Genomic DNA, 8,329 nt, shown 5'->3' with positions numbered 1-8,329 from the left:
ATGTCTAGGACGAAAGATAATGCACTTATAAATCCCATTTCCTTGCCTAGGTTTAGACTCATTACTTTGATAATGTACCAAAACTACATGCAACTAGCCTTCTACTCGTTCAAATTCATGACATAATTCAACCTTGACTAATGTTTCAAGAGATGCTTTATCACATGTATTTCTTTCCAATTTCCGTATGCATTAAAATTAAGCGTAAAAATGCAATTGCCTTTATGAGCTAAGCGCGCCTAATCTTTTCCTTATGCGGAAATAACTCGAAAGAACCTGGACTTGTGGAGTCGGGGAGATGTCCACATGTACATTCGGAGATGTGCCTCCCGCGTTCGCACCTTGTGATCTTTTGGGGGCCATTGTAGGCATAGATTCGGTTTCTGAATTCGCTTTTGTCGTCTACGGGTTGTCTTGCCTTGACATGCAACCTTCCGACCTTTGCCTTTCCTCGTAGGCGGAAGATTTCTTTACGGGATATCGCTTGCGGTAAAAGGGCTTTAAAGACTTATTGCGGAAAGCCTTTCCCGACGGTCTAGTGGGGGTCCTTACGGCTTCACCTTCCCCTCTTCAAAGTCCCGGGGAGGGGGTATTAATGGACCTTTGGGGAGATGTCGTGGGAAAGGGGGTTAAGGAGGCCCCCCCCCCTTAGAAGCTTCTAAGGAGCTTCAGCAGGACCACGTGGGGGGTTGTGAACAGCGTGGCGACGGCTGAGATGGCCTGCGACAGGCGGACGGCCCGGCAGCGTGAATGGTGGACAGGGCGGACTGGGCGGCAGCTACGGCAGCTGGCGGCAGCACGGCGGCTCCTACACGATGGCGTCGACTCCCATGGCGACCAGCACGGCCCTCTCTCTCTCTCTCAATTCGTCCTCCACAGCTCCTTTCTCTCCCTCTCTCCAGCACACCCCCTTGATGGGGGTGTTTATATAGGCATGGGGGTGGGGAAGAGGGCCTCCACACATGTGGAGGGTTCCCCTCATGCAGTCCCTCACTTCACCCCTTCTTGGCCATCCCCCCCTCCACACTCCCTCTCCTCCAGCCATGCATCGGCTGGGGGAAGGGATAATAGTAAAAAAAAATTGCCTTAAATATTTAAATTGTCCCTCCCAAGAGGGTGTTTTTGTGAGTCTTGCGGTTTTTGAACTTCCCGGTTTTGATTTACCAATGCGGAGGATCCCATTTCACGCGTGCGGGTCACACATTACACTGCCAATAATTTCAATGCAAGAGATAATCCTTTGCACAAGGTTTACGTCGTGTGCGGGACGTCAATATTTACGGTACGCAGTTGCGGAAATATTACAGAGAGAGGGGAGGGAGGGAGGCAGAGAAACAAAGAGGGAAATGAGAGGGAAGAGAGAAACAATGAGAGAGAGAGAGAGAGGGAGGGAGAAAGAGAGAAATAAAGAGGGGGAGAGAAAAATAGAGAGAGGCAAGAGAGTGGAAGAGAAACACACACACACACACACACACACACAGAGCAAAATAAAGGAAGAGAGGAGAAGAGAGAGAGAGAATAAGAGAAGGGGAGAGAAACCAAAGGAAAGGGATGGGGATAGAGAGATAGAGGTAGAGAGAGGGGAGAGAGAAAAGGAAAAATAGAGGGGAAAGAGAAAAATAGAAATAGAGGGAGGGAGAGAAAGAAAGAAAAAATAAGCTTTATAAAAATAAATAGATCCAAAAAATAGAAAAATAAAAATAGAGAATTAGAGAGAGAGAAACAAAGAAAGAGAGGGAAGAGAGAGATAAAGAGCGAGGAGAGAGATAAAGAGAGGGAGAGGGCATGAGAGAATCAAAGAGAGAGGGAGGGAGATAGAAATAAAGATGTGAAGAAAGAGGGGGGAAGAGAAAGATAAAGACAGGGAGAGACAGAGAAAAATAGAGGGGGAGAGAAAGAAAGAGAGTGAGAAGGAGAAATAAAGATGCAAAGGGAGAGAGAGGGGAAGAGAGAAAAATATAGAGGGACAAAAAAGATAGAGAAAATAGAGAGGGAGAGAAAACTAAATATACAAATAGAGAGAGAAAAACAAAGAGGGAGAAATAAAGAGGATGAAGGGAGAGAGAAAAGTAAAGAGATGGTGTCAAATGAAAGATACAAAATAAAAAATAAAAAAGAAAGAGACAAATAAAAATAGAGAAATAGAGGGAGAGAAATAAAGAAAGAGGAGAGAAGAGAGAGACAAAGAGAGGGAGGGGAAGGAGAGAAACAAACAAAGTGGGAGAGAGAGAAATAAATATGTGAAGAAAGAGGGGGGAAGAGAGAGAAGGAGAAAAAATAGAGAGGAGGGGAGAGAAACAAAGAGAAAGGAGGAGAGAAATAAAGATGCAAAGGGAGAGAGAGAGAGAGAGAGAGAGAGAGAGAGAGAGAAAATAGAAACAAAGAGAGAGGGGGAGAGAAATAAAGATGCAAAAGGACAGAGAGAGAGAGATAGAAATACAAATGAGAGAGAGAAAAATAAAAAATAGAGGAAGAGAGAAAAAAGATAAAGATAATAAATAAATAAATAAATAAAATAAAATAAAAATATTAAAAAACAAAGAGGAAGTGATGGGGGTAGAGAAAAAAAGTAGAGAGAGGCGGAGGGAGAAATAAGGATGCAAAGGGAGAAAAGGCAAGAGACAAGGAGAGAGAGAGAGAGAGAGAGGGAGGATTTGAGAGAGTGATGATTTGAGAGAGAGAAGTGCACTGTCTACCATGACATATAAGAGAAAATAGACAAAGATGAGGGTCGCGATGTTTGAGATTAAAAGGCATATCTCAATCAGTGTATGCCATGTCTGTGAACTCAATGCAAGCTTACAATTCAACAAGAACACCACTAGTCTATGAACACATGCGATGATTCCGTGAGTTTTAATCAGAAATCATGAATCAAGTGGTCTTAGACCTTGAGTTAAATGGTGAGCAAAATATGTATTACTCTTGCTTTGCAATCAAAATCAAGTTGAAATAAACTTTAATAATATTAAATGTATCCCAAAAATATACATAGCAACGTGCTAGTCCATCTCAAAAGCAATGGAGAAATTGGGAACTATTTGAACTTTCCTCAAATATTAGAGATTGAGATGAAGGTTATGATTGATGTGTTACTATCTATGAATACAGGGTCATCCAATCCATTAAGACAGAAAGCATATATACCATTGTATGACAGGTGGCACATATCTCACTTAAAAACAGTCCTTACGCTCCTAAGTATATAGACAAAGTATAGATGGAGTGATGCAAGTGTGACCAAGTTGTCCATGTAAATACCATAGCCTTTGTCTTGATGTATAAATACAACTATTTTTTTATTTTCTTAAAGGTATTTTGATTCTTTTTAAGCTTCTAAAATGTTATATACAACCATCTAAAAACATGATGTCTGAGTATTGTGATGATGCATGATAATTGTTACGTAAACTTGGCATGGATTATAATAGCATTCATGTATGAGTCAATAATTGTGCTCTTTTGAGGAGAATACGAGTCCATGGAAGCATGTCCAAAGTATGGTGCTCATAGGTATCTCCAAAACTTATAGGGACAAATTCTCCCTTGTAGATTCTCAGACACTTTCCACTTATACCACGCTTCCATCATATGTTTTTCATATCAGACATGACGAGTTTGATAATGTGATATATGTAAAATAGTTCCACAAATCAAATCTAGTGAATACTGGTAGTATTACAAGCATGGAGTCACATTTTCAAGTTTTACATGAGAGCCAAGACATCTTTCACTCAATCTTACTATGGATGGCATGAGTCCATTAAAACTCCTCTTGACCTTTTATCGTGTGTGGCTAGTAGTCCTTGTGAACTATAAAATCCCATCATGGCTCTCTACAAAGAAGGGATACCCAAGATTTCTTGTTCTTAGGCACTACAAAGTTAGGAATATGGATGTCTATCTCCATCCATTAGTTGATGAGCACAAGATTTTGTAGGAGGAGGGAATTACTATGGAAGATATGAGCAAGCATATCGAGAAGTGGTTCAATAATATATGAGTCATTCTTATTTAAACCATGCATGACTTTCTGAAATTTGGTGAGTGCTCAAGTAAATGAGTTTTTGTTGTCATTGATGGCATCTCACATTACTCATTTATGTTTGTGTTGACTAGATATAGAGTTTTTGGCATGCCTGGTCACATCAAGTTATCATGTGTGTCCATTGTGTGGACTAAAGTTGGACTCCTAGGGGTCATGGACCATGAAGAAGATGGTATATCAGGGACATGCTATACTCTTACCAGAGGGCAATGATTTGAGAGTAGGATTCCTTGGATAATCTCCCACATGAATGAATACCCAAAGTTTATATGAGTGGAAGATGGTCCACGAGGAGTCACTTCCAAGTGGAATGTGATAGTTTTTAGTTTTCTATAAGCTGCCATATTTGACTCATTTATAGATCAACAATTTACTAGATACCATGCACATTTTCAAAAATGCAGATAGCTTATTGTGTAACCATATCATAGGAAAGAGATACACTCTAGGAGTACAAATGGAATTGAAGGAGGTAGGAACGATGGAGACCCTTTGGCTACAAATGAGCTCTAATGGTTATATACAACTATCTCATGCTCCTTACGTCCTATCTAATAAAGAGGAGTGCATGGTAAAGCAAATTATCAAATCTATCCACACACTAGGACTAAAATCCCATGATTGGCATAATATATACCAAGTTTGTCCTAGAATTGGTAGTAAGTACATCTAGTACATCTTACTTTCTGTTGATATGAAGTTTTTAAGGCATTGAATTTCTTTACAATTCGTACTACCAATAGCAATGGTTGGGAGTCTCACTCCAAATATATGTTTGGTGATCTATAAGTTATCAAATTTAGTGCAATGGATCTCACAAAAGAAGATCAGGACATCATCCTTTGAATGTGTCAGGCAAGGAGTAGTGTAGACAGTCTCTCTCTTTAAGAAGTACTTATCCACGAGTATGCTCATGATACAAACGCATGTCTTAGTACATCTTATGAACAAAGTGGAGATTGTAGGACCGGTGCATACCATATGGATTTTGTTCTTAGAGCGCTTTCATGAAAACCTTGAAAGGCTCTATATGACAACATGCTCATCAAAAGGGTAACATGGCTAAAAGTTTCCTATTATCAAAGGTATGTATGTATATTTTAGAGTGGCTACTAAGAATAGGTTCAAATAATAGGATTATATGGATATTGAAGGATGATGATCGACTAACAAGAGATGTGGTGGTCCAAAGTGGAATAGAGAAGAGGATGGATGGTGCCATGGAGAAGAGAATGAATCTTTTTTCTATTTTGCACTATACATTCATGGAGAAGTAGGTCAGTAGGTATGAGTAGGCTAGAAGAGAATGAGAGACAACATGATTAGGATATCAACATAGTACATACAAGCAACCTATTTGATATCTCAAGAACATGGAGGAGATGCCACGGTTCATGTCTACGAGATGGTTACATGATGCCTTCACCATAGCTTCATGCCAAGGGGTGAAAGTCTACAGGAAGGAGTGAAAGTTCTCAAGGGGCTACAGTTCAAAGGTGACCACACATTGTCTTTGTTATTATATTGAGCAATTATATGTAGTAGCTAATCTTGGTGCACAAATCGGATGATGTATGTGCACGTAGTGAGTGCTGAAAGGTTCCCAAGAACAAAAGAACTCTACTTTTGCACAAAGAACAAGGAAGAAAGCTTGCACGACATGAAGCAAGAGACTAATTAGGTACAATGTCCCCCCATGCCTTGTGTGAGCGCTCCACAAAGCATGTATTTGATATATTATTCATCTCCATGCTCAAAAAATAGCCCAATTTACAATTAGCACGCTTTAGCTTTTGTGTTTTCTTTTGTTCCACTAAAGAATTAAAGCTATTGGGCACCCAAGGAGTTGGGCAATACCCAAATACAATATCTAATATAAATATTTAAATCATGTGTCCATGCACATGCAAAAATAATAAATAAATGTCAAGCCCTTCAATAAATAAGCGCGCCAAAATAAATATTGACACCACACCTAAGATGCGCCCCCATAAAAAATGATAATAATTTGAATACACGCTATCACCCAGTGCTTCCCAACGCCACCACTGCTTGCTCTACACATCAACTGAAGCATTCACAATTGTTAGAAGATAATCAAATTAAACCTGCAACAAAAGTGAATAGCAAGTAGTCATTGATTTTCCAATGTTGCGATAATTCTAGTTTAAATGAATTGTCATTGATTTTGTGAATGATCTTGAAAGGTCCATAAAATCTAGGGGCTAATTTTACAACACGGTATTTGTCAACACTTTGTAATTATCGCTTTTCAATTCATAACCAAACATAATCATCAACTTTGAAACTCATAGCTTTTATTTTCTTGTTGGCTTGTTTTGTGTATGATTGCTGGGCTTTGGCAATCATATATTTAACTTCATAAAAAATAGTAGCATGCATGTTAGCAATATCATCAGCAGCTTGAACTTTTTCTGATAATGATGTAACAGGTGTAGGCAATCTATATCCATAAATAATTTCAAATGGTGCTTTTTTTGTAGCTGTATGTGGTGTGTTATTGTATGCAAATTGAAGTAAATGTAAAAGTGTATCCCATGTTTATGGTTTTGAAATTGTGTATGCACGCAAAAGATCTAAAATGGTATTGTTAGTAGCTTCTATTTGCCCATTTTTTTCAGGATGAAATACATATGAAAAATCAATATTTATTCCTAAGTTAGCAAACAAAGTAATCCAATTTTTTTTTCAGAATCTAGAATCACGATTAGAAATAATAATGTAACGTGTCCCATAGTATTATCCAGGACACGTCTTAGTAGTCCATCGGAAAGGATGTCTAGAAAGATCCGCCCGGCACTCCCATGGAATGTTACGGGTTTTGCGATCTAGTTCTTCCCGCGTCTGCCACGTAGCAGAAGTATCCTGGCCGTTCCCACTTAGGATCAACCGGAATTAGGGTTTTCCTAATGGGTCATTAGCTAACACCAACTAGTGTCAGACCCGAGCGAACTACTTTACGCAGAAATGCCAGGTCCGAAGCGGATTCACGCTACACTTGGTTCAAGGAGAATGGGAAACGAGAGGGATGCAAAGCTCAACCTCTCTGCCATAAGGCATAGTCCCATTCCGTTCCCCTAAAACAGCGTAAATCGGGTAAGACGTAACTCTAGGTCATCGTTCTCCTTATTCTTCTTGATGATGATGATCATTCTGCTGTTCTTCGAGATTTTTGAGAAAAGTTCCCGGCTAACCGGGACCACCCAACCATACGGACCCATGGCCCATCCTCCGCACTTTCCTCGGTTTGTTTTAGTTATGTAATTATCTAACACATTAATTTGACATATAATAATCAGCTTCTTTAATTAACCTTATTAAACACTGGTTCCTTCACGTAATTTTATCACGTGACATAGAAAAAAACAACATCAAGCAAGTTCTTTTAACATTTCATCATTTTATCTTTGAAATACAAGGAGTTCCGCCCGTAGGCTTGTCCATAATCTACCCGAAGGCTAACCAGTAATCTCCAGGGATCACTATTCCAAGCTTTCGCGTGTCAACTAGTATACGGGCCTCGAGATCCAATCCCGAGTCACGTTAGCCTCTTGTGCAGGACTCGGAAGGCGAGGGATTTACGACCAGAGCCCCTCCTAGCACCCAAGCGTCCTCCTACTCCAAGTAGAGCTTAACGGAAAGACCTCTCGCGGCGGGTTCGGTCCACGTTCCCGGCGCGGTCAACAACCCCCTTGGTTAGGGTCAGGCAGGCAGTCGGGGGTAACTGAAGCTGCCTCTCCCTTCAGGCCTTTAACCTGAAGTATAGGTACTTATTTAATTTGTAATTCATAATTCAAACAGAGCCCTAAAATCTCTAGCAAGCACAAACATTTCCATTAATCAACCCGGTTGTATGGCAAACTGCTAAGGAAGTGTTCTTTCCTTTTTGAGTGTATCAGCACTCGTTCCCAAGGTGTCTTGTAACTTGGCAAGATCTCTTATATTCCGGTGTAGGGCATACCCAACTTGGTTAACCCTAAGGTACCTTAGATATGCTAGTTTCTATTTTACAACTTTCCTTATTTAGAAGGATATCCAAAAATACATCTTTTTGCAAGATAACTTGCGTAAGGATCTGTCGTCCTTGATGAGGGGTTTTTTTTCCCCTTTTCTCCTTGTGAATCAATCACAAAATGATTTCATACATGATGCGCAAGTCCTGCGATGGAATAATCTGTTTAGATTCTTTAAGCTGACATATGTCAGGCCTAGGGTTTCTTCATTTAAGAAGCTTACGGACAAACCCTAGTTTCTTATCTT

Source organism: Lygodium microphyllum, chromosome 2, assembly GCF_053477565.2.
Source record: "Lygodium microphyllum isolate KBCC chromosome 2, Lygodium_microphyllum_v1.1.10, whole genome shotgun sequence".
NCBI classification, from domain to species: Eukaryota; Viridiplantae; Streptophyta; class Polypodiopsida; order Schizaeales; family Lygodiaceae; genus Lygodium; species Lygodium microphyllum.
This window is presented reverse-complemented; position numbering follows the sequence as displayed.